This window comes from Balaenoptera physalus (assembly GCF_965194825.1).
Source record: "Balaenoptera physalus genome assembly, chromosome: 17".
Lineage (NCBI taxonomy): Eukaryota > Metazoa > Chordata > Mammalia > Artiodactyla > Balaenopteridae > Balaenoptera > Balaenoptera physalus.
This window is the reverse complement of record NC_138895.1, coordinates 1,175,747-1,199,831: the sequence shown is the minus strand read 5'-3', so window position 1 is coordinate 1,199,831 and position 24,085 is coordinate 1,175,747. Positions and strand designations below refer to the sequence as shown.

The 24,085-nt window shown below is 57.0% G+C and overlaps 1 long non-coding RNA gene across 1 annotated transcript in view; it reads right to left on the bottom strand.

Moving 5' to 3' along the window:
• Positions 1–20,151: 20,151 nt before the first annotated feature.
• The window catches only part of LOC309647037, a 218,778-nt gene continuing 214,844 nt past the window's right edge, over positions 20,152–24,085 (bottom strand). The window contains exon 5 of the long non-coding RNA XR_014255743.1: positions 20,152–22,483. This is a non-coding gene — a long non-coding RNA (uncharacterized lncRNA). The remainder of the gene's footprint in view (positions 22,484–24,085) is intronic.

Here is a 24,085-nt window from a genome sequence, read left to right as displayed (position 1 = left end):
AGGGATGACAGACTGAGACCTAAGTATGGGCTCATGTTTAGCTTAACGAGATGCAGACCGTTTCATATAGAAATATGCGTGTCTGCAGACAGGGGTTAGCACACACTCACACTTCCTTACTCTGCAGCTGAGGGTTTGGAAGCAGTAACCTCCCAGCAGCACCGGGTGCACCGAGAGCCCAGACCTTGGTTTCTCACATCCCAGTGAAGGAGCCAGAGATCGTCAGAAACGCTGCCTCGAGGCCACGAGCTTCTTGTGTCCCAGAGAGTAAGGACATGCGAAGTGAGAAAACAACAACAAACAGCACAAATGACACAACGACGGGCTATGAAGAAAGAAACACAGAGCCCGTGGAGAGTCCCAGTGGCCAGAACCATTCAAACAACAGAACAACTCAAAGCAGAAGCCAAACGTCCATGACCCCCTGATGATGTAAAAAAGTGATTGCAGGTCTAAATAAGCGGAGAACAGATGGATGCCTGATAGACAAGAAATGCCAGGAATTTATGCAGGTACCTCCCCCTCAGTGGGGTGGGGTAGATCCCCATCCTTTCCGGGGGGGGGGCTTTGCAGAGTGAGTTCCCTCCAGAGAGCACGGGATGGAAAGTGCAGAACTCAGGGAGTTACCTCACAGCAGAGAACCCGACAAAGACGCCCCCCACCCCATGCAGTCAGCTCAACCTCAGGGGTGGTCTGTCCATCATCCCGCAGGTGTGCCCTTGGTGTTACGGGACGAGACGGGCCCTTTCCTGCTGTGTCTTCCTCCCAAAATCCACAACCCCAGCCTAATCATGAGAAAGACACCCGACAAATCCAGAAAGAGGGACAGTCTACGAAAATACCTGACCAGCCCTCCCCAGAGCCGTCGTTGTCACCAGACAAGAGGAGCCTGAGCAACTGGTGTCTCGTAGACGGGAGGGCATCACGAGAAAGCTAAGGGAACCTGAACAAAGTACGGGCTTCAGAGAAGAACGCGTCGATATCAGCTCAGTGTCAGTGACAGGGTGCTGCGTGCAGGGTCTACGGGACCATCGGGACCCAGCTGGAAACTTGTCTGTAAACTTAAGACTAGCTCTTTCTAAAATAAAAAGTTTATGAAAAGAATATTTTCAAAAGAACAGGGCTTAGCATGTTATTTATTACCAATATCAATTAATTTGTATTTATTATTATTTAGTATTTATTATCAATATTCTTAATTAATAATGATCAATTGGTTAATATTATTAAGCATCTATTTGCTTCAGCCTTTGTTTGTTTCACCATCAATGAGAATCGCGTACTAGACTCGGATCTCTTCAGATGACACAGTTCCAAGAGTCAAGTCATGGCAGATACTGACTGTATTTCCTTCGTCCCGGAAATCCTCATCTGGAAAGTAAAGTGTGAGGTTACTGCACACAAACTTCGGTTCAGGCCTTTAAACGTCTCCCTCACGGCTGCAGAACCCATTCCACGGGGTCACAGCACTCCCCTCGGGACAAACCTACATGAGGACCTCTGACCCCAGCTCAGTGGTGTGTCCACAGGTTTAGGAAACTCACCCACGACTTCTGAAACCAAGTGTAAATCGCAGGAATTTAGCCCCAGCAACCCAGCAGGCCCCGTAGAAGAGGGGTGAGGCGGTTAAAACTCAGGGTCAGGGACATAACGAGAGGCAGCCGGCTAGTCCAAGTCAGTCGTTGCACAAGAACCGTCCACACAGGTGACCTGAGGACGCTCACCCAAGACGACTCCCTGCGGTGGGTTTGTGTCAGAACTCCAGGACCTAAGAGTCGGAAAGGGTCAAAGAATCTCCCGTCGCTCCACTGGTGATACCGCCCCCTCCGGCAGGTGGCATCTGCGGGCATGGGGCTCTGCCTCACTGGGCGTGGGGACGGGGATGTACAGGCCCCCCCAGGTCGGTCCCTGAGCGGTGCGCAGGTCTGAGCAGGGTGGGGGCACGGGCTTAGGGGCACCTGCTGGCAGTGAGCACAATGGCCTCCACCCCACCTCACCTCTCGGAGGGGCCAGCGTCCCCCCCCAGTTTACGGGGTGCTGGCAGAGCCACCCCAGACGTGTTCGCCTGCTCTGCTTCCAGCGTTCTCTCTCCCCAAGCCTGCAGCAAATCGGATCAGTTAAACTGCCCAAGTAAACTCGCCAGGTGCCTCTTGTCCCCTTCTCTCCACAGCCAGGGCAGCCCTGGCCGCCCAGAATATGCTGGTGCCGAAACAGCACAGCTGCCCTGGGCCGTCCACCCTGGGCAGTGCTGTCACCTCTCGTCAGGGCTCAAGCCACTTAGGAGGAAGAGGAAGGGCCCCAGCCCCCTCGTGTGAGGCTTCTCTCCAGAGGGGGAGAGACCCAGGAGCACAAGGTGGACAAATTCCCATGTCGTTTGTCACCTGGAGCCAGGAGCCCAGGAGCAGGATGTGTTTCATCACCGCCCTGGATGGTTAGGCAAAGCCATTAACTCCAAGGCACCATTGAACACTCATAGCAAACCATATTTTGTTTTCTTCCAAATATACCTGCAGCCTCTTTCTTCAGTTTGCCTTCAGAAGATAAACACTTGTTGGTCTTTCTCCTGTGAATAATATAGATGCCCTCACCTCCTGTGACACGCCTGGCCTGAGCCCAGGGCTGCAAGCGCGGGGGTCACAGAGGTGCTGCCGCCTACCCTCCTAACCACGGTGGAGGGGAGGCTAAGAGGTCGCCCACCCACCCCCAGAGTGAGAGCCAGGCTGAGGAGGACGGGCCAGAGAAACGCGTGTCCATCCTCAAGACCTGCCCCAGAGCTTCTCCAGTTCAAGACCCACCCCCATGCCCAGCCCCCCAGCCTGGAAGGTTCCAGTCTAGAAGGGAAGGTCATATTCCCACACGGTCCTCCTCCAGGCCTCGGGTTCCCGGGGCGCACTGGGACCCCTCAGGGCAGTGACGTGTGCTCCCAGGGCTGGGGGATTCTCTTGTGATCTCTGCAGATCCACGGAAACCCGGCGGGATCCCAGGGACCGCGCTGGTCCTGAGCGCGACCCGGACACACCCTGGCCTGCTCCAGCCTCTCCCTCCACCGCTGCCCACGGACAGCCCATCCTTAGACCCCTGCCCCTCACCAGCTGTACTTCAGCACACTCAGGGGACTGTGAGATGTTGGCTTGTGGGAGAAATTTAGTCAAAAGAAGGAAAAGATGATGGAGTCTGGTCTTTTCAGATCCCTGAAATGAGTCACCTGACCACAGAGGGCAGTGATTCGTAAAATTCACTAGTGCAGCAGAATCATCTGGAAACTATAACAAAGAGACAGGTCCCAGCCTGGGTTTCTGAATGATGTTGATTGATTGACTTTGCGCTTCTGTGTTTACCAAAATCTGCGAATCACTCATTTACAGGTGAGGCTCTGACCCGGAGCCGCGGTCCCAGGCCCGGCCCCTCCTGCGGCCTCCACGGGCTCTGCCCTTGGCCGAGGGCCCGGCCTCTGCCCCGCCTGCCAGTGTATTTCCACAGCTCACTTTCCGCGAGGGTGTCTCGCAGGTGCTCAGGAGAAGACGAAAGCGGGTTCAGAAGCACAGGGCGACCTTCGCAAGCAGGAGGTGGTTTGGCCCTGCGGGGCCCGCGCTGGGCAGCCTTCATCACGCTGACCTCGAGCGCGACCGCAGGCCTCCCCGAGCGGGTTTGGGGCCGGCCCTGTGCTGCCCCTCGTGCCGGCCGCTGGTCGCCAGGCTGCCGAGCACTGGACTTGCGGCCCAAGTGACCCAGGACCTAAGCACTGGTTTGCTTTAACGCTAAGTGACTTGAACGCAAGTAGCCACTTGTGGCTGGTGCCACGTGTGACATGGTGAAGCTCTAGACGCAGGTCCGGAGGACTCGGTGCGGGGACCTGGGGAGAAGTGTCATAGGCGTCGGTGACCCCTCGGGGGTCAGGCCCCCAGCTCTGCTCCACCCCGTCACCACGCGTCCCCAGAGCCAGGGGCACGGGGTTGGGGGCCGCTCCGCACCTTCCCGGCCGAGCGCTCGCACCCCCGGGAGGGAGCCGCCTGCTGGGGGGACCCGCGGGTCGAGTCTCACGGGCTTGATCTCATGCTCGCTTGTCTCCCGGGTTCAAAGGCGGTATGGCTGCCCTGAGGAGGGTCTGCCCGCACACGGCCGGGCGTCTGCGGATTTAGGACACAGGCTGGCATCACGCCCACCGAGCCCCCCGGGAAGCGCTTCCGGCACCCCACTGCGCACTGGTGCCTCCAGCAAGCCGCCGCCGCCAGCGCCGCGCCCTGCAGGGCACGGAACAGCCACAGCAGACCTAGAGGGAAGCCGTGGCTTCTCTTTCGTGGTTACAGGTGAGGAACTGAGGCGAGAAAAGAGTAGGAACTTTACCCAAGGCCACGTGACTGGGATTCCAGCTCAGTGAGTCCAGTGGCAAAGCGTGAAGAGCGGTTTCCCTAAATCCCTAAGTGCAGCCGCCTTGGTTCGCTGTGCGGACGGTCTCGTCTCACTGGACCAACAGCCTGTGTACACACACACGCACGCACACAGATCTACACACATGTACATGCACACATGTCCACACACGTTTACACGCACACATGTCCACACGCATGTACAAGCACACATGTCCACACACGCACATGCACACATGCCCACACACGCACATGCTCACATGTCCACACACGCGCATGCACATGCACACATGTCCACACACGTTTACACGCACGCACACATGTCCACACACGTTTACACACATGTCCACACGCATGTACAAGCACACATGCCCACACACGTTTACATGCACGCACGCATGCCCACACACATGTACATGCTCACATGTCCACACACGCGCATGCACACACACGCATGTCCACACACGTTTACACGCACGCACACATGTCCACACACATGCGCCATGTTCTCCTGCTTGTGAAAATTGATTTTAAAACCATGAACTCACAGAGTGGGGGGCACGGGTGTGGACGGACAATCATTCCTCACTTCAAAAGATGCCTCATCACTGTGTCTGACCTTGGGGACGTCCCTGGTTTGTCTCCGAGCGACATCTTTCTGTCCTTCAGACCCGGCAGCAGACAAAGCACTGGCTCTTCCAGCCGTTTCTGTTTCGAAGGTTCTGCCTGAGCCTCTGGCCCGCGCGTGGGCGCTACGTTCACACGCATTCTGGGTCCTCTCGTTGCTGCCTCTTACTAGTGGCTGTAGCGTTAGCTTGTCCGCTTGCGAGGATGTGAAGAGTTTGTGTTTCTTTGATTTCCCATAATTTAGTACAATGTCTGAGACAGATCAGACACAATAAATGATGCAGGAACAAATAAATGCGTAGACAACACATTAACAGATGTGAAATACATCTTGGACTGTGACGGCCGCGTCAGGGGTCTGGGGGTGAGCCTGGTCGGGGCTCCCCCCGCCCCGCCCCTCCCTGTCCCCGTGTCCCCAGGGGATGCAGGCACGGGCAGGGTCCCAGGACTTCTACCCTGAGGCCAGGTTGATATTTGTGCAGATAAAATACGGTGAAGGTAATCCAAAGGGAAAAATATAGATTTTTTACTGAGAAAAAGAGTTTTGCCCGGGAGCTCCTCCCCATCTAGGGACCTGGGCATGGGGGGCAGGGTCTCACCTGGGCGGGGGACACAGAGGGACCCCCCGACAGCCTGCTCCCACTTTCCCGAGGTTTCAGAGGTCGTTTGGTAGAGTTCTGAGAGACATTTATTAAGGAAAGAAAACCCCCCAAGGGGTAGAGCATGAAGAAACGTGGCTTAAAGCCGGGTGGGAATGAGGGACAGAGTCCCAGGGCCGTCGCGCTGGCCACGGGGGGCCGGGGCGCCTGCAGCCGCGGGAGAGTGGGCGCTGCGCGCGGTCAAAGCCCGCGCGAGGGATTCCGCCGTGACGGTGGCTCTCCGTGCGCGAGGCCGGCTGACCCGCCGCACCGCCCTGGTCCCGAGACCTCCAGCGCAGGGAGGGGTCCACACGTCCCTGGGCCCCAGGGTGGTGGGCGTGCCTGCCGGGCCCCCTGCCGGGCCCCCTGCCCTGCCCACCCCGGGGCCAGCGCCCAGCCCCACATCTGCCCTCGGCGCACGTCCGGAGAGCCGTCCCCACCCACGCAGGCTGCCTCTCTGCTGCCCTGACAGTCAGGCCTGGCGGTCTGAGGCCAAGGAAGCTTCTGGGCGGTGGAGAGCAGGCCTCAGTGCAGCCGGTACCTCGTCCCCACTCTGTTCACAGCCGCACCATCCGCAGGCCCAGGTGCCGTCTGTGTTCAGGTAACAGTGACACACTGTGTTCAGGAGCCCCAGGGGAGGGAGGGGTCACGGGACGTCCGGAGTCCCTCCCATCTCCTGCGGCTCTTCCTCGTGGTGAGGGCGCGTGTTTCCCGAGCCCCAGCCACGTCACTCAGACATGCAGATTCCCAGCCAGCCGAGCGGCGCAGGCCCGAATCCAGCTCCTCGGAAGCCGGGAACCTACTCCTTCCTCCCCCATCATCTGCCCTCTGCCCACATCAGCAGCTGCAGCCGCAGAGCCAGGAGGAAATGTCACCGTCCGCAGGCTGCCGCCCGGGGCCCACGCCAAACCGCGCTCCGTCTCCCCTCCCCCTCCTCCTGTCTCTCCTCCCCCCACCCCCTTCTCCTTGAGAATGTGCCATGCACTAGGGACTAGGTGAGGTGCAGATACAGTCACAAATAAGATGAACATAATCCCTGACCTCGGGGAGCTTATGTTCTCGAGAAGGGATCAAACAAAAAGATTCGATAAACGGCTAATTCAGATTGTCATGAATGTCGTAAGAGAAAATGCAGGGAGCTAAGAAAAGGCAGGACCCGGGCCAGCTCCCAGGAGGAGGTGACACCTGGAGCATCCCTGTGACGGTCCAGGTGAGCTCCTGCACTGGTGGCAATGTCCTCTGTCCCCGGCAGTAGCCTTAGACTCATGTGGTCACTAGGCACATGCACTGAAGCTGAATACCTTATTCTGGCTCCTACTTTGTACAGAGAGGGTCCCGGGGTCCTGGCAGAAGGATGAGAGCAGCTGGGACAGACGGGGGCCCAGCCGGGAGGGGCCGCCGGGGGGGGCGGAAGCCAAGAGGTCGTTCTCAACTCAGGCTCTTTCTGAACTAACTCATCCCCAGCAGTTCTGGAAATGACCTTCTTTCCGGCGCATCTAAACCATTCCCCTTATGATGACCCAGGATCCAGCTCACTGGACCAACAAACACTGTCTCGAGGGCTCAGGACAGTCCTCGGTCCAGGGGCGCGACCCGCCCGACACAGACTAAGCCCGTTTCTGCTCAGGGTTTCAGAGCCACTGAACACACGATCACACAATTGCCATCACAGCATCGAGAGACCATCGTCACGAAAGGGGAAGCTTCCTGGAAAAGTATCAGTTTAGAAAAACACAGAGCCTTTCAAGGGTCATATATTTTGATGCAAAAATTTCACATCCAAGAATCCATTCTGGGTCAGTAAAGAAAACAAAGCAGTGAGCGTGTTGTTTGTTTTAGAGAAAAATATCAGGAACCGAGAGGGGCTTGGAGAAGGAAGTGTGAATGATGCCTGTCAACACGGTGGGCCTGGTGCAGCCACCGGACCCTGTCGCCGTAGCCGAGTGTCCAAGGCTTGGTCTGAGCCTCTCACGCCCATCCACACCGCGTCTTCACAACCTCCACGGACAAGGCCCCGTCACAGGGACACTGGGACGCAGGGGACGCAGAGCAGCGGGGAGGGGGGGCTTGGCCTCCGTCTCACCACGAACCAGAGTCCTGACTCTCCACCTCCCACTCCCGACCTTCAACAGGATCTAGTGACCCGGGAAACACTGTGCCGGGATGTAGCGGACAAAGCACAACTCCTATTCCGTAGTTAGACATACACACACTTGTTCACGCTTCGGCACAAATAAAATGTGTGTGTGTGTGTGTGTGTGTGTCCAGAATTAATATCCCCCGAGTGTGACTAATGTGCATTTTCTCAAAATCATGAAGTGAATTTGAACTTATTTTTGATGCTGTTTTTCCTAAACTTTTCAATAGTACATGTTACTTTCACAATCAAAAAGAATAAGCACCACCAAAAACAGCTACACCAAGGAAGAGAAGTGGGTCCGTCACTTAATTTTGGTTTCGGGACCCAAGTCTACTTGCATGTTAAAGAATGTTTAACTTTTAAGTGGAATGCAAATAATAGTAACTTTATTATTCACTTTATACTTTGATTTTAGTGGGTCTACTCAGCCATGGGTGTTTTGAAATCCTTCCTGACCCTCTCATCTCACTGGAGGACATTGTTTCCTGTCTTTGGATACATTTTAGAAGTAGGTATGGAGACCTTAAATTATTTCAAAACAACGAATTTATTCTTGGGATTTCTGTATACTTATTTCTTTCTGATCAAAGGTAGTTTATAAAACCAGTTGTTACAGGACCGCTTTCTGACGGGTCTTCTAAAATTCCCAAGTATTTTTCACTTTTAGTAATTTCGCACCAAACCTCAGCTCTTTGCAAGTTTTGTTTTGCTCCCTCAAAGGTATTTTGGCATGTGCAAACAGTCCAGATAATAAAAGTTTGCTGATAACTTGAGTCACTAAAAAGCAAAGGCCTTCATAACTGTCACACCGTCAATTCTCCATCAAACGCCTTTCTGCGCGGCCTCTGTACCTGAGTCTGGCTGAGCCGCTGGTCCTCAGGAAGGCGGGTCTGGACCAGCGTCCCCGACTTCCATCCCAGTGGCGAGTGCGTCCACGGCATCTCTGCTCTCCTGGATCCGGTGGCTGAATCGAGGGCTCAGGGAACCACTCCAGTAATGGCTGCCATCGTGTCCCTATCAGCGTCTGACTGGCGCAGAGGTCGGCAGGTGACAGTGGGACTCAGAGAGCTGATGGCAGGAGTGAAGGACCCCAGAGGCTGTGGACCTCCTCTCCCCCCGACGCCTCAGTCCCCCTGCTCTGGGGGGCCCAGTCCCGCCAGCCTGATGCAAGGGTCACTCCTGCTGCAGCCAGTGTAGACACCTGGCCCTTCCTCACCCTGTCCCCCCCATCCCCCCAAGGATATTCAAAGTAAGCATTTTCTAACCCAGTTTCCAGAGCTGTTTGAAAGGCGGTAGGTAAGTGGGCACACGCACACTCGCATGCACGTGGTGTGCACACAGACCTCACATCTCCTCGCGTGGCAAACTCCGAGTCGTAGGGCTTGGACTCCGGCTCCCTTTTCTTTGCCAAGATTCAGACTATTGACTGAGGGGGAAATTTGAGCCAAAATAAATCGAGAGATTGTGCTGCTGTTGTGAGGCTGTGGGATTAAAAAGTCTGTAACAAATACACACAGGGTGCCGGCCTTCGGGGGGACGGGAGCAAATCTGCTTGGCTTTGAAAGCTTTCCTTAAAAAGAAATATTTGGGTTCCAGTATCTGTGCAGGAGGAGGCCACCTGCTGTCCTTGACTCAGGAAGCAGATAAAGTCCCACCACCTGCAGCCCCGGGACTCCCTCTCCGGCCACCCGCCCCCGGGCTCCGGGCAGGAGGGAGGGAGGAGGGGGAAAGCCTTTATACTCAGCTCGATCCGTCATCACAAGGTGTGGACCCCCCCTCCCCGACCCCACCGGGGATAGAGGACGGCCCTTCCTGCCTGCAGGACCACAGTCTACAGACTTGGCAGTCGGCACAGCATCTTCTATTCTGGATTCCCCGGCAGCGCAGCACCCGCCCTGCCTCCTGTGTCTGTTCTCAGAAGCACAGTGTCCGGGACACCCCGGCCCCCGAGTGTGTGTGGAGGACCCGGAACACAGAGGAGCAGCCATCCCCCACCCCCGGCTCCCCTCGGCTCCCGGCGTGAGCTGCTTTTCCCATAAGCAGCCTTCTCGTGTGATTTTAAACTTTTCAATGAATCCTGAAGTCTGAAAGAGTCCTGGAACTGCACCCCTCGCCCGCGTTCTTGCCATGACCAGACGGCGATGAACTGGCCAGTGAGCGCCCCCCGACCCCCAGCTTTTTTTCTGGCATTTCTGGGATGAATTTTGGATCTCTGCTATTGACCACCTGAAACCAGCAAGAAAGAGCGGAAGTTGAAACTGGAGGGAAATGAACTTAGAGTCAAGATGATTTGGGCGTCCCGTCAGAGACAGGAGGGGATCAGCTGTGGTGCTTCCTCAGGACCCAGGACCACCGCCAGTGTGTCCCTCTGTCCTCACCCGCGTCCTAAGACGCCGCCACCTGCCCCCTGGACGCGCCTCCTTACAGCCACCCTATTGCAGAGGGTCCTGCCAACATGGCATCACCTTCTAAATATAACAGCAGATGCACGAGTCACATGCCTACAACATCAGGAAAGCAATTCAAATGCAAAACCCAAGCTTCGTCTTCCAAGCCTTTGTGCAAATTCTCTGTGTAAATGTGCACCACATGTTGGCTGCTTACAGAGGAGAGGCCAGAGCTCTCGGAATCACACGTGTGGTGGACACGTCAACACTGACGGAGGGAAAATCGGGGGGGGGGGCAGCTCGCCCAGCGGGGACCCTGTTCCCGCACAGGCCCCCAGGCCACCGGGTGGGCCAGATCCGGGAGAGACAGGGAACCTGCCTGACCCGAGGCTCTAGGGGCCACAGTCCCGCCGGGGCAGAGGGACACCTGCACCCCCAAGAATGGCCCAGGGTCAGAGGAAAGCGGAGGAATCAGAAGAGAAGTGAAAACTCACCGGCTTTGCGACTTTCCCCTTGTCCCATGGCCTCGCCTCGTGTACCTACCCCTGCACGTACACACACGTGCACTCCCCACGGCCCAGATGCGGTCCTGAGGATGCCGGGGTACCGCCAAAGCTCACAGGTGTTTGTGCGGGGATTAGTGGTGGGCCGGGGGCAGCAGAAGGGACACCTCGAACCACAGGCACCTGCCACACCTTCTTCTTGTCACCTTCTCGAGGAAGTGGGGACCAGGTCCCCAGAGGAATGGCTGCGCCTGTGCCAGCCCCTTCCTACCTGCCCCCAGGGCCCCTCCCACACCAGCCAGACGGCCTCATCCCCCTGGGCCACCTGTCGGTCACTTGGCCGGACACACCCCTTCTGTCCACACCTTCCAGGACGAGCTGTGGGCCGGGCACCATGCCGACAGCTGGACGTTCGCAGCTGCCCACCCCAGGCTTGGGGCCAAGGCGGACAGATGTAGGGACAGAGGGTCAGAGGGCCGTCGCCGCTGCCTAAGGGTTCAGGCTGGGGCGAGGGCTGGGCAGGAGAAGGGGGCCTGGGGCATCTGACCCCGCACGCCAGCTCGAGCACACGAGCCCCCCCTGCTCGGGGGCTGGACGGGCCTGAGCCGAGTCTGGAGGAGCGAGGCTCGTCAGCCTCCCCGCCCGCCGTTCTCCTCGGGCATCAGGAAGGTCAGATGACCGCTGTCCTCCACTCTTTGGGGACGGCACTGCTCTGATGCAAGCGGGTTTAAGGCCCAGCCCCTCCCGTGACCCGGCTGTAGCCTCCCTCTGCGTGGAAGGCAGGCAGCTTGTGCAAACAGCACCCGTGCAGAGCTGAGTCCTGGGAGAGATGGGCTGGGAGGCGGAAGGTTCCAGAAACTGCGGATGAGCTGCGTCTGGCCTGGGAGCAGCCTCGTGCAATCCACGCGAGGACCCTGAGGGACAGACAGGCAGGGGTGTGCATCGAGTGCCCTCCGTTTCCTTGACTTCCTCCTCTGAAGTCAGCGGAATGGATCCCTTCTGAGACCAGGCCCCAAACGAAGTGTGATCATTCGGCTCCTGAGGTGTCCCTGTGCACCGTCCTCATCTGTGAGGAAATAAGCCACCGGATAGGAGTTGAAATCGTTTCCACATAAACATGTCCAGGTGATGAAGCTCTCTGCCCCCCACCCAGGCCTGGGCTCTCCCCAGGGCCAGGACACGGATGCGACGGGAAGCCCACCCACAGGGGGAGACAAGCCCCAGGGGCCCCCAGGTGAGTGGTGGGACAGAGGGCCAAGCCCACTGGGGGGACCCCGAGTCCTAAAAGCGCCGCCTGTGTTCAAAACCCTGCCTTGCTGCCTGTGGGGTCTATCCCGCAAGTTATTCGCAGCAGAAGTCTCCAGAGGGGTGTGGCTGTCACAGACACACACACCCTCTCCCAGGGCAGAGGAAGAGGAAGGTGGGCCCCAGGATCCAGGACAGGGAAGCGGGGGGTCGGGGGGAAGCACCTCGCCGGAAGGAGCCCAGCCTTGGAGCTGGAAGTCGTGCAGGGCATCTTCTTAAAGGACGGTGATGCGTGTGGACAAGGCCAGTCAGGCAGCCGCTTGTCTGGTTCACCGCCTCTAAGCCGCCCAGGATGAAAGCACTGTCGTGGTGCCCACCTTACAGACGCGGAAACGGAGGTCTTGAACGACTGAATCACCTGACCAGCCCAGAAAGTGAAGAGTCTGCAACTCTGTGTCTCGGGCTTTTAACCTGCACTTTTCTTTGAATCTGGCTTTTAATCTGTAAAATAAGATTAAAACTACCTGCATTATACAACCCCTATAAGGATTAAGTAAATAATATACGTGGAAGTAGTCTATAAAATGAAAATTGTATTTTTGCAAACATTGTTACCATAACCGCGAGTCAAGTAAGGATGCAAAAGTAATCTGGTTTGGAAAACAAAAAGAAAAGAAAACCAGGGAGGAAACAAGTGTAAAACACACAGCAGCAGCCTTCCCTCTGCACTTGAAACCTCCACCGTTTGGGGCTTCACCCAGCGGACCTCATTCATGCTTTAGGCACTCACTAACATCAAGGCTCATTCATCAGACTTCTCACACCGAGGGTCAGTCATCTGAATCACGTAGAATTGGTGTCGTTCATTCTTCCCTAAGTTGGCTTCTGTCTCAGAAACCAGGGGCCCAGCTTCCAGGAGATCCCCTATTTGCTCTACTGTCTTAAGAATTTTAAAACTCTGTAATTTTATTCTCACTTTAGTTCTAGACTTTCTTCGTGAAGTTTAAATGAATTCAGAGCTTGAGCAAATGTAATTTCTATCCCAACAGTTGTATTAAAAAAAAAAAAAAAAGAAGAAGCAGAAAACAGAATCTGATAAAGTGAATGAACTTTTACAACGAGGTGCATAGGAGTAAGGTAACTTGTGTCCTGCACACAGAAACACGCGGGGCTGAGCGGACCCGGGGACCCCTGCCGGCCGCTCCCTGCTCGCGTTTCCACGGGGGGAGAAGACGCACTCCTGGCCTGGAAAGTGAACGATGCACCAGTGTCTGCGTCACTGCAGGTTCAAGGGGAAATGGTAGCTGTCTCCTTCTGTTCACTCTGAGATGAGCATCTGTCCTTTGCCAAAGTCTCAACTCCCCTGTGTGTATTTTCTTTCCGTCCCCCTTTGTTTCTGCCCATCAGGAAATGTCCCTAAAGCCTCGTCCAGGGAGTGGGCTGGCCCTGCAGTCAGGAGCTGTGTCCAGCACGTCTGCCAGGCACCCACCTCACGGCCGAGGAATGAGGGGGTCACAGGACGATGCTGCCACGTTAGTCCAGGTCCAAACCCAGGGACGGCCCGGAGCCACGAGATGCTGCCACGGCCCCTCGGGGCTGGTGCTCCTGGCCCCGCGGGATTAAGAGCGGAGCCCAGAGCCTGCAGCGCTGGACATTCTGCCCGGTGCCTGGTGGACATTGAGGGATCCCAGAGCCCAGAGAAATGCAGCTGACATTTCCCAGGGAGATAAGCAGAGGAAAGGCTTCACGGAGCCTTCAAAGAGCCAGGCCAGGCACACGGTCCAGAGGGTTTCCAATCACTCGAAAGATAAAAACACGAAGCTCTCAAAAAGTCTGAATTCCTGCTTAGCTTTATCGAGACGACAGACTTAAGACAAAGAGGCAGTTCAGCAACTTTGGGGAGGGGGCTGGTCTTTCTCAAGCCAAGCGGTTTCTAGAGCTTTCGTTCAGGTTGCCGTCGGCAGGGATGATGCAACAGTCCTGTCTCCAAAGGGCGCGTTTCACAGCTACTTGCCTAGTCAGTCCCCAGGCCTCCCCTGTGATAAGGCAGCTGTTGTCTGACTGTGGATGTTTTGAAGCAAAAATGTCCTTCATCCCTGTGCTGCCCCAGCCCCCAGTACTGCAGAGACCTCGCACCCAAAGAGGATGCGGACCTTCGTCACCCATCCACAGGCGGGGAGCGGCCGCCTGTCTTCAGGGTGGGACCCTGCAAAAGGAGAAAGCCTGGGCGTCACGTCCCCAAAACCCACCCGGCAGTTTATATGTAAACTTTCTGTTACAGAGGCCAGAACCATTGGTCACTTGTGAGACTTCATAACTCAGTATCTTCAGAAGGTGGTCTGTGTGACTAAAATATCGCTCTGGGCTTGGATTTTGCAGACAGAATCATCACAGGGACTTTAAAGGTTGTGCTGTTCGCCATCTGAGCCTCGACCCACGGTGTGCGTGAACTTCCAGACCGGCGTGCTGACGGGCTGTCGGCCGTGATTCTCAGCGTACGGGGGTGCTTGGGGACAAAACAGCTATAAAAGACACGCCTGACGCTTCCACAGTCTCCACGTTGGACCAGGAAATTCGGGGTCTTCAGAGACCCTAGAAATGGCCCTAAGAGTGATCAGAGCGTCACCACCATCGTCACCTCTGCAGCCGGCATTGCTGAGCACCTATACCCATCAGCTTCTTTAACCCCCATGGAAAACCTGTGAAGCAGCTTCTGTGATTGCCCCCCATTTAAAGATGAAGACACTGCCCGAGTCTGCAAACCCGAGACTTGACTGCTCTGCTGCCTGCCTGCGACCCTGTCCCTGTGGACACAGGGACACGGGCCTTCTTTGAATGCAGGTGACAGAAACCCAACTCAAGGCAGCATAAACAGCAAGGACAGCAGCCGAAGATGCCCCAAGCTGACCCTTAGAGTTTGCGATGCCAGTTCGGGGTCAGATGTGCACGGGTCACACTCGAGCCCTCTGTCCATCCCCAAACAAAATATGGTGATGGGGGAGGTCTGAGGTTGTTATCTCCCCAAATCAAGGCTGGCCCCAAAAGGACAGGAGTGGGGGAAGGCAGCCTCCCCATCAGAAAGCTGGAGGGGCTCGTCCAAAGGTCAGGCAGGAAGGACGGGCAGGAGAGAAGCAAAGGTGCATCGCAGGAGACTCGATGGCAGTGAGGCCCGCCTTGTAGCCGACTCCCGTGCACACCTAGCAGTCTGGGACTTGTAACAAAATGCCAGCTTTGTTTTCTTAAATACTTTTCATGTGTTTGGACATTTACCTTACCAAAAATTCCAAATTTTATTACATAGTTATTAAATAATAGCAACTAGGCTTTACATAATAAAGGAATTAAGATTATCTTATGGAATAATCAGCCCACACAATTGACTACAGCTCTAAGCAAAATAGGTGAAATCCGCCAGTAAGTGCCCCGTGTACAATGTAGATCCTCAGCAAATGCTGGTGCCTGACTTACTTATTGAGTAAACACAACCTACGCCTTAGTCCATTCACTGGATCATCAATTCTCACTGATTTTTCATGAGTCAGTGAGTATGTATTTACACGTCAGAGCTAATATGATAGTAAAGTTCAATTACATCGGTGTTTAACTTTTACGACCTTCAAAGTGATAGCAGGCTGCCCGCTTCCGACTTAAGACCCGGGGCTGTACTCCACAATTCAGTTCTGCAACACGTACTGCTGCCTGTCAGGTACATGCAGCGGGTGTGAGGCATAAAAATAAATAAAACAATCCCTGTTCCTGTTCACAGGAAAGACAAACATGTTAAAATACTTTGTGCTATAAGTGCTATGATGAAGGTAAGCACACAATCTCTGGAAACTCAGACGGGGGTTACTTGACTTAACCTAGCAAGATAAGCAATTTAGGCCAAAGTAAATAAATAAATAAAGGATGGGAGTGTGTTTCGAGCAGAGGGGGTGCCGAGAACGGAAGCGTGGAAGGTGGAGGTGGCCGACGTGTCCAGCAGGATCTCACGTGAGCCACAACGCAAGCCACAGGTGTAACCTAAGCTTTCCAGGAGCCACAGTAAAAGGCTAAAACAAAATAGGTGAAATCAGCTTTCAATGTTATCCAGCCCATGTATCTAAAATATTACCATTTCAACATGTAACCAATATAAAAATTACAAGTGAGGCATTTTACCATCTTTACACCCACAGAGCATCTCCGTTTGGATCAGCCATGTGTCAGGGCTCCGCAGTCGCCGTGGCCGGGGGTCTGCACTGGACAGAGAGCTCCAGGGCCACAAGCTTGGGGGGCAGAAGGGAGTGTCAAAGAGGCTGGAGAAGTGAACCGTCTCGTGAGCGAGTCACGGGAGACGGGGGGAACACGAGTGGGTGAGGTGCTTGATTTGAAAGAGGCTGGAATCAGGGCCAATGAGAAGGAGAAAGAGCTGGGAAGACACAAACCCTGAGGCCGAAACATCTGCAGGAGTTTGGTGGATCCAGTGCGGGGAGCACAGCTAAGGAGGCTGGCGGCAGACGGTGGGAACCCGGATCTCAGGAGGCTGCAGGTGACGGGGGTGGGAGTTGGGCAGGCCAGCAGGAGCTCCCATTCTGCTCAGAACGATACAGCTGGTCACCCACAGCCACGCTTACAGACAAGCACGTGTACGTGGGTCACTGCAGACAACTCTTCCTGCTCTGGGGGCAGAGGGGTTAGAAGCAGAGGTTCCCCAGTGGCCCCAGACCTCGGCCTTAAATGCCATCTCCAGGACAGGATCAGGGCTCGCTAGAGAGATCATGAAGCCAGGGGGAAGGGGGGTGAAACTGGAGGCAAGTATGCAGGAGGAGGGAGGACAGGGTCTATGCCATCCCCTCCCTCCCCCTCCCCCCGTGTCCTCCCTGGGGCTCCCACAGACACCCACAGACGCCGCTCGTCAAGACCTGGCCTCCCTCAGTGCCCAGAGCCCTGCTTCCTGTACTGTCCACTCCCCTTCCCTCCCCGCAGTCCTCACCCATCACGTGACACATGTGTGCACACTCACACACATGCATACACATGAGCATACGTGCACACACGCATGGACACATATACACACACGCACACTTGTATGCACACATGCATACACACGAGCATACGTGCACACATGCATGGACACATATGCACACACATGCACACTTGTATGCACACATGCATACACACGAGCACACGTGCACACACGCATGGACACATATACACACACGCACACTCGTATGCACACATGCATACACACGAGCACACTGCACACATGCATGGACACACACATGCATACACATGAGCACACGTGCACACACGCATGGACACATGTACACACATGCACACAGGCAAGCACGCGTGCACAGGAGCACACACACAGGGCCGGCGCCCAGTTTCAAACTCGGGTCTTCCCTTGTCAGCACCTGACCCCAGTGGGGAACAAGCTCCAGGTGTAAATCCCTGCTCACAAAGTGGACTGGGGCCAGGGGGGCTTCTCCTGGGCTCTCTGGACCACGTCCTGACTGCTGGGGGCAGAGGAGACAGACACTGCCTGCCCCCCCCGGACCCATTGGTGGCAGTTGGACCCTGCAGCCCACGCCAGCCACCACCCCGTGGCCGTGGCCCTCCACTGTGAGGTGGGGCGGCCCTGGGGGCCCCGGAGCCGGTTCCTCAGAGGCCTTGGGCTCCAGCCGGCCAGCCCCGGGAGCCACCTGCTGCGGCCGCCCCGGCGTTCAGCGAGCCGGTGGGCGCGTGGGCCTCCGGGGGGGCGCTCGCCATCCCTTCTAGAAAGGCAGGTGCCGTCCTGGGGCCGGGCTGGCGTAGGCCCGCGTGCACAGATGCTCATCGGGGAGCAGACGGTAACGGACTGGAGTCAGCCAGAACGTGCTGAGCTGCTGGCAGAGCACAGACGGTGGCCCCGGGGGCTCGGAGCAGCTCTCCCACGAGGCGGCTCCCGGGGACACGGAGGGCCGGGCAGAGCAGGGCCGTCGGGGGCTGAGGCAGACCAGCTGATGCTCCGGGGAAGGAAACAGGCGTGTGGTTGGGCAGAGAAGCTGGGGCTGTGCAGAGCTCAGAAGCCAGGACAAAGGCCACCAAGGAGGCCGAGTGCCGTCAGGAAACATGGGCCTACTGCGGGCTCTGTGATCAGGGAGGATTTCGGAAGGTCCCTCTGCAGGGTGCGGACGTGAGGTGTGGATGGCCGGAGGGAAGCAGGGAGACCCCGGGGCGGGGGCGGGGGCCGGCCAGGCCAGGCGGGGTGAGCCCGCGGACAGCAGGGGATGGGCGGTGAGGACGCGCCGGGGGACCGGCAGGGAGAGGAAACGGGTCGGTCAGCGGCTGGGTGTGCAGGGTGGGGACGGAAGGGCTCACGGCTGCCCTATTGTCTCTGCTCGAGTGGACTGAGTGGGTGGTGGTCTCATTTCCTGAAATGGGAATGCCAGGGGGGAACCACCTCTGAAATTCCCTTCAGGTGTCCCGGTGGACATGCCAAGAGGACAGGCGGACTGTGGGCGGGCTCTGAGGACGGCCGGGGACGAACGGGGGCTTCTAGGTGATGCCTGGATGGGCCCCTCCACGTAGTGGGCACGTGAGCCAGGCCGGGAACGCAGGGTGAGCAGAGGCAGCGAGGGAACGCAGGGTGAGCAGAGGCAGCGAGGGAGAGCCGGGTCTGAGATGCTGCCCTGGGGTCTCCAGGGAGCCTGGAAGGGGAGACCGCGGGCGAGCAGCCCCCAGAACCAGGTGGGCCCAGCAGACTGCCCTCCGCCGAGGCGTCCTTCGTGGGCGGTGGAACCCCTGCCACCGAGGCCATTTCCCCCGGACGCCCCGCGGTCTCCACCCCCAGGGCGGCTCCTGGCCGGTCGTCTGGGCGTGACGAGCTCTTCCAACCAGGCCTCCCCTCTGCCCCGAGGAGCCTCTGAGACCCAGGGCCGCTCCGCGCCTTTGGAGCGTGAACTAAGCTGGGTTGTCACGGCCCCGAGGTGCCCGGACACCCTTCAGGGTGTGGCCGAGGCCCTGAAATCCCGTACAGCCTGCAAATCCGCATTCACAGGTGCATCTTCTGGGAGGAGGGTCCAGGGTTTTACCGGAATTATGAGGCCTTCTTCTCAAGCTGCCTCTCAGTCATTGGCTGTAACTGACCTATTTTTCCCACGTCGGCCATAAGCACCTGGGGTGGGCGGTGCCCTGTCTAAGCCACGCGACCTCCGTGCCCGCCACAGGCGCGATGCAGGTTTGAATGGACAGCGACATCTTTCTCCTGGGATCTCGCTGCACCTGAACCCCTGGCTCCTCTCAGTCGTGAATTCCTGGGGGGCTTTGGTCCAGATTCTGTTTCTCCAACTAACGCTGAAGGTGTTGCCAACGTCCCCCCAGAACTGACTCTGAAAAGCCCCCCAGGCCCCGCCCATCCCCAGAAGTCTCAACACACAACCTACGACGTCCAGGCGCTGCCCTCGCCTGAGAAAACCGCCCTCCGGCCTCTGCCTGGACCCTGTTCAGAGTCGCCTGGTCCTTCCCCCCGGTCCTGGTACCGTGTGGCAGGCTCTGTTCTGTCCAGAACCGTCCCGGGCGCCTGCCGTGGTTTATGCTGTTGGGCACCGTGGCCAAAGAGACAAAACCTCTCCCCGGTGGGACTGAACTTCCAGTGGGACCGACAGTGAACGCAGTCGGGGCGTGTATGCGGCCTTTTAGGACAGGTGGCAGGTGCCGAGCAGGAACGACGCGGAGGCGCCGATGGTTCCCAGCATCACGTCGCACCTCCTCAGCCGGCACGCGCGCCAGCTTGTGGTCCGGACTCTCGTACGAACGCGCTCAGGAGCCCTCGGGTCAGCCCTGAGGCCCTGACCCTGACCGAGACCCTGTCAGATCTGACGCAGCGGAGGCACAGAGGTGGGCGCCGGCCGGGGACACGGGGCTCTGGGGGGGGGCTGCAGGAGGGTGACCGGGCCGGCAGCCGGGAGCCCAGCGTGGACACCCACTCGCTCACGGGGCCACGGCCAGCTGCCCACCCCTGGCTGCTTTCTAGGAAAGACAACCAGAACAGGTGGTAGTGGGCGGGTGATGGGCCAATGACCCCCGAAGGATGGTCTTTAACGTCCTGGTGAGCGGGTCCCGGGCGTTTAACTCACCTCTGGGAAGAGAGGAAGCAAGGCACACCCCTCCCAGGGTGACTGACGCCGAGAGGCAGGTGCGGACCTGGTGCTGCGGGAAGCGGACACCCGCGCAGCAGTGACTTCAGGACAGCAGCCGTGGGTGGAGGGGGTGACAAAGGCACAGGCAGGCCTGCAGGACATGGTGCTCTTTCCCGATCGTCCACAGCTGGAGCATGAACTAAGGCGTGCACACTGTGAAAACATGCAACTGCTACTCCTCTTAGATTTAAAGGATGACATGCTTGAAATATATTTTTAGGAAGAAAAAAGAACTGGAAAGACAGCCCGTGTGGGACACTGTCCTGAGCAGGTTCGGTCGAGCGACGGGCAGGAGACGGACCCACGTGAGGCACCGGCACCCTCCCAGGCCAGGGATTTACTAAAATGAGGCCCGAGGTCATTGCCGGGGGGCGACCTCCACTGCATATCTGTGCACTTGCCTGTGTGGACGGGGAGGGAAGGAAGAAAAGCGGGCCTGGAGCAGGGCCAGAGAGCGTGCGCGCGGCTGAGATTCACAGCGCGCCTTCCACAACCACCGCGGACGCACGAGAGCTGGAGGACCTGCGCTCCTACCGTCTGGGGTCCCAACGCTCCCATGGAGGTGAGCGACGCACGGCCTTTCTCGAGAAGCCACGTGGTAGACGAGCCCTTCTAACCACATCCGTCCTCGGTCAACTGGTCACCCCACCCGTGACCACGGGAAGAAATGGCTGAATACAGGCCGTGGCTTCTCACTGGGAAGGTGGACATTGAATGGTGTAAAATGGTGAGGCATTAAAAGCACTAAAACCCCAGCCTGAGCTGCAGACTATCTGCGGCGTAAGAACAGGTCACTTTGCGCTTTCTGTCTCCGGACACTGAACTGCGTGTCCAGCCCCAGGGAGCGACACTCACCTCGGGCTCTGCATCCAGCCAGCCGGCAGCCTGGGGTCCTCGGAGAAGCCAGGTTCATCCGCAGGGCTCCTCCGGGTGCCCGGCCCCCACGGGCGCAGAGGCGGCTCGGCCCAGGGGCCAATGGGGCGGCGCAGGGTGGCCACACGTTACTCTGAGGGAGAGGAAAAATGCCCCGAAGGCACAAAGTGCAGCCTTGGGGACTCCACACGGGCAGGGACAGCAGGTCCAGCCCCTAGGCCGCCCGGCAGACGCTGCCGACGCCCGGACCTCTGCCCCCGAGACGGGCTGGCCCGCCAGCCCAGCCCACCACTTGAGGCTGAATTCCAGGCGAAATGCACTCTCCGTCTCTGTTCACTCAGGAAGAGCCTAGCCTCAACCGTGGCCCGTGTCGTGTTCCCGCCAGGTGTCCCCACGGCTACGGGAAGGGCTGAGCAAGGAAAGGCCGGCCACCGGCTATGAAATCACTCCCACCACCGTGATGGAACCCCCAACTGCATTTCTGCCATTTGGGGCTTTTCCACAACCTCTGGCCACCACCCATCGGGGCGTCAACACGCCTTGGGAAGGACAGGCTGGCCGTCACAGCAACCCTGTCCTTGAAGGCTTCAGGACCACCAGGCAGAAAATAGTCGGATGGTTCAAACTCTCCCCCTCCCAGGAGAAATTCAGTTTGACCCTCGGGGGCACCTTACAGGAAACAACAATGATTTTTGACACAAGGAGTGTCTTTGCAAAGTGGAAGTCAAATCCACTTGTTCATGGCAGACGGATATTCAGGAAGACACCAAGCACATAAACCACAGCAGCGGTCAGGCTTCCTCAGCACACGTGCCCCAGCAGCTGCAGGACGGAGACAGCCTGCCCCCCATCAGCAGTTCCCAAACGTAGCCGGGCTTGGGAGCCACGCTGAGGGCTGGTTTCCTGGTCGGCTTCTCCCGCCCAAGTTCAATGTGGAGCCACAGTTATGTCCACTCGTGTGGACAAGGTGAGTCTTCTCTACGGAGGCTACAAATGATCCGTGAGCATGAAGTAAGGTTCGTAACTCACAACCCCCAGACCCTGACCTCCTGCACCCCACGAGGCCCCCCAGTGCCGAGGCAGTGGACTCAGTAAACGCAAGCCCACAGGCAACAGGGTAGAGTCCTAACCCCTCGCCTATGTGAACCAAAATATGCCAACAGGAAAATGCAGAAAACAGATCTGCCACGTCCTTGAACAATGTTTCAGTTTTCTCACGCCAGGGCTGTTATTTTCTCCAAACTCATTCTTATGTGAGGTGAAATGAGTGTAACTCTCCCCACGCGCCTTCATGGTATGGTTTAAAGAACTTTCCATGGGGACAGTCATCAAACATCCCGAACCAGGCCTGACGCCCCCAAAACTCCTGTCCTACAGTCTTGTTGATGTCCCTTTACCTGTGCGGACAAAGACTGTCGCCTGCCCTTCCGGTAAACACCACGTGTTGCTTGCCGTCAGGTCCCCAAAGGTGCATGAATTCCCGAGGGGAATCCAGGATGGAGAAAAACAGGAAGCATTCTGTGCCCCGGATACTGGCCCTAGAAAGTGAAGATGCACATCTCAAGAATCATTCCAATGAGCCCAGACTCTTGCACCTTCCCATACCTAGAAAAGCACTAAAATCATTAACTGGGGATGTCTGTTTTCAGTGATGAGCAGAAATCTTTTGCTGTTTGACTAGATTTCTTTCACCAAAGACTCCTCTACATCCTGGTTTCTCCCTGACCTCTTTGGGGCGGTCCCTCCGACCTACTGAGAGGCTGCTTCCCAGGCTTATGTCCTCAGGAAGGTCCCCGAATAAAACACAGCTCAAACTTGCAGGTTGTGCGTTCTCTTCAGTGGACACCTGAGAAGCAAATGTGTGTCCACAGTGGTCCCAAACCCCCTCTCATCCAACTGAAGTCGGTAGGTAACGAGTTGGATATTTCTGTGAAAGTCTCAGACAGCTGCGGGGTGTGTACAGGGCAATCGCCTTGTGTGGAAGTGGCCCTGTGGCTCTAGCAGGTGGCTGGGACAGCCAGCCTCGCTGGCTAAGCACAGGCAGCAGTGGGCTCCCAGCCCCCTCGCCCAGGAGGCGGGAGGGAGACCCACTGGAGGGGCTCCGAGCAAGGAGACCCCAGGGGCCAGGAGAAGAGCAGCCTGCTTTGGTTTTCGGTCGCCAGGGTGATGGTGTCCACCGCGTGGGAACAGATCGGGTTAGAACAGTAAGAGCGGCAACGTCTTACATTGCTTGTTACTTCATTGCGAAAACCTCAACTTTTGTTTTCTTTTAAGGACTATTGTCCAATAGGTTAAATTTGTTGAGCTAAACTATCGCCTAAAAAGTTTAATTACTTGAATGTTTGGTGGCCATATTCTTCTTCCCCTGCGGCCTCTCTCCCAAGGTTAGTCTTAAATACAGAAAAGCCCTCGTCCGTTCTTCCTGGTTGCCCTTCCTTTCCAACTCATCCAAGTACACGGCCAGGCCCCGTTCCTGTTCTCAGCAAAGCGCACGGTCACCTCTGCCAGATTTCCTGCAGCTGGCTTCCCTCAGAGCATGTGCTCCAGTTTCCCTACTTGAAAGGTGTCCCAGAAAGGCTTGTCTCATCCCGTTCCCAGAGGGAGCCCAGAATCCCCAGAGACGACAGATAACAGCTGGTCCAGAAACCCTCGTCCAAACTTTTGAGGCCACAACCGTCAAACTGCAAGAATCGAATCAAGGGAGGCGGTGCAACTCTCCAGAGCTGCTCCGGACAAAGACAGGCTGGGAAGACGGGAGAGACGCGGCTGAGGGCGCAGTGGCCTCGGCCGTGTCGGGCATGCTTGCCGCCCCTGCGATACCATAATCATTTCCATCTTGGTAACCGCTGCCCTATCACAACGTTATGACTTCATGGGAGGCTGGGCCAGATGAGAAGCAGAGCCGTGAGCAAAGAATGCTTGTTAAAGCAAAACTATTCTCAATCATGGAAAGAGGGATTTGGGAAACTAATCTGGCCAAGAACTTTTTTTTTAATGTTCTCCGTGTTAAAGCCGTGTCCAGGCTCAGCACTGACACCCCCGGGACAGTCGGGGATAAAAGAGCCTCCAAGAAACCGTGTGAAGAGGAGCCTGGGGGTTTAGCTGCCGCCTGGTCCTCCAGGACGGGGTCCTAGCTTCCT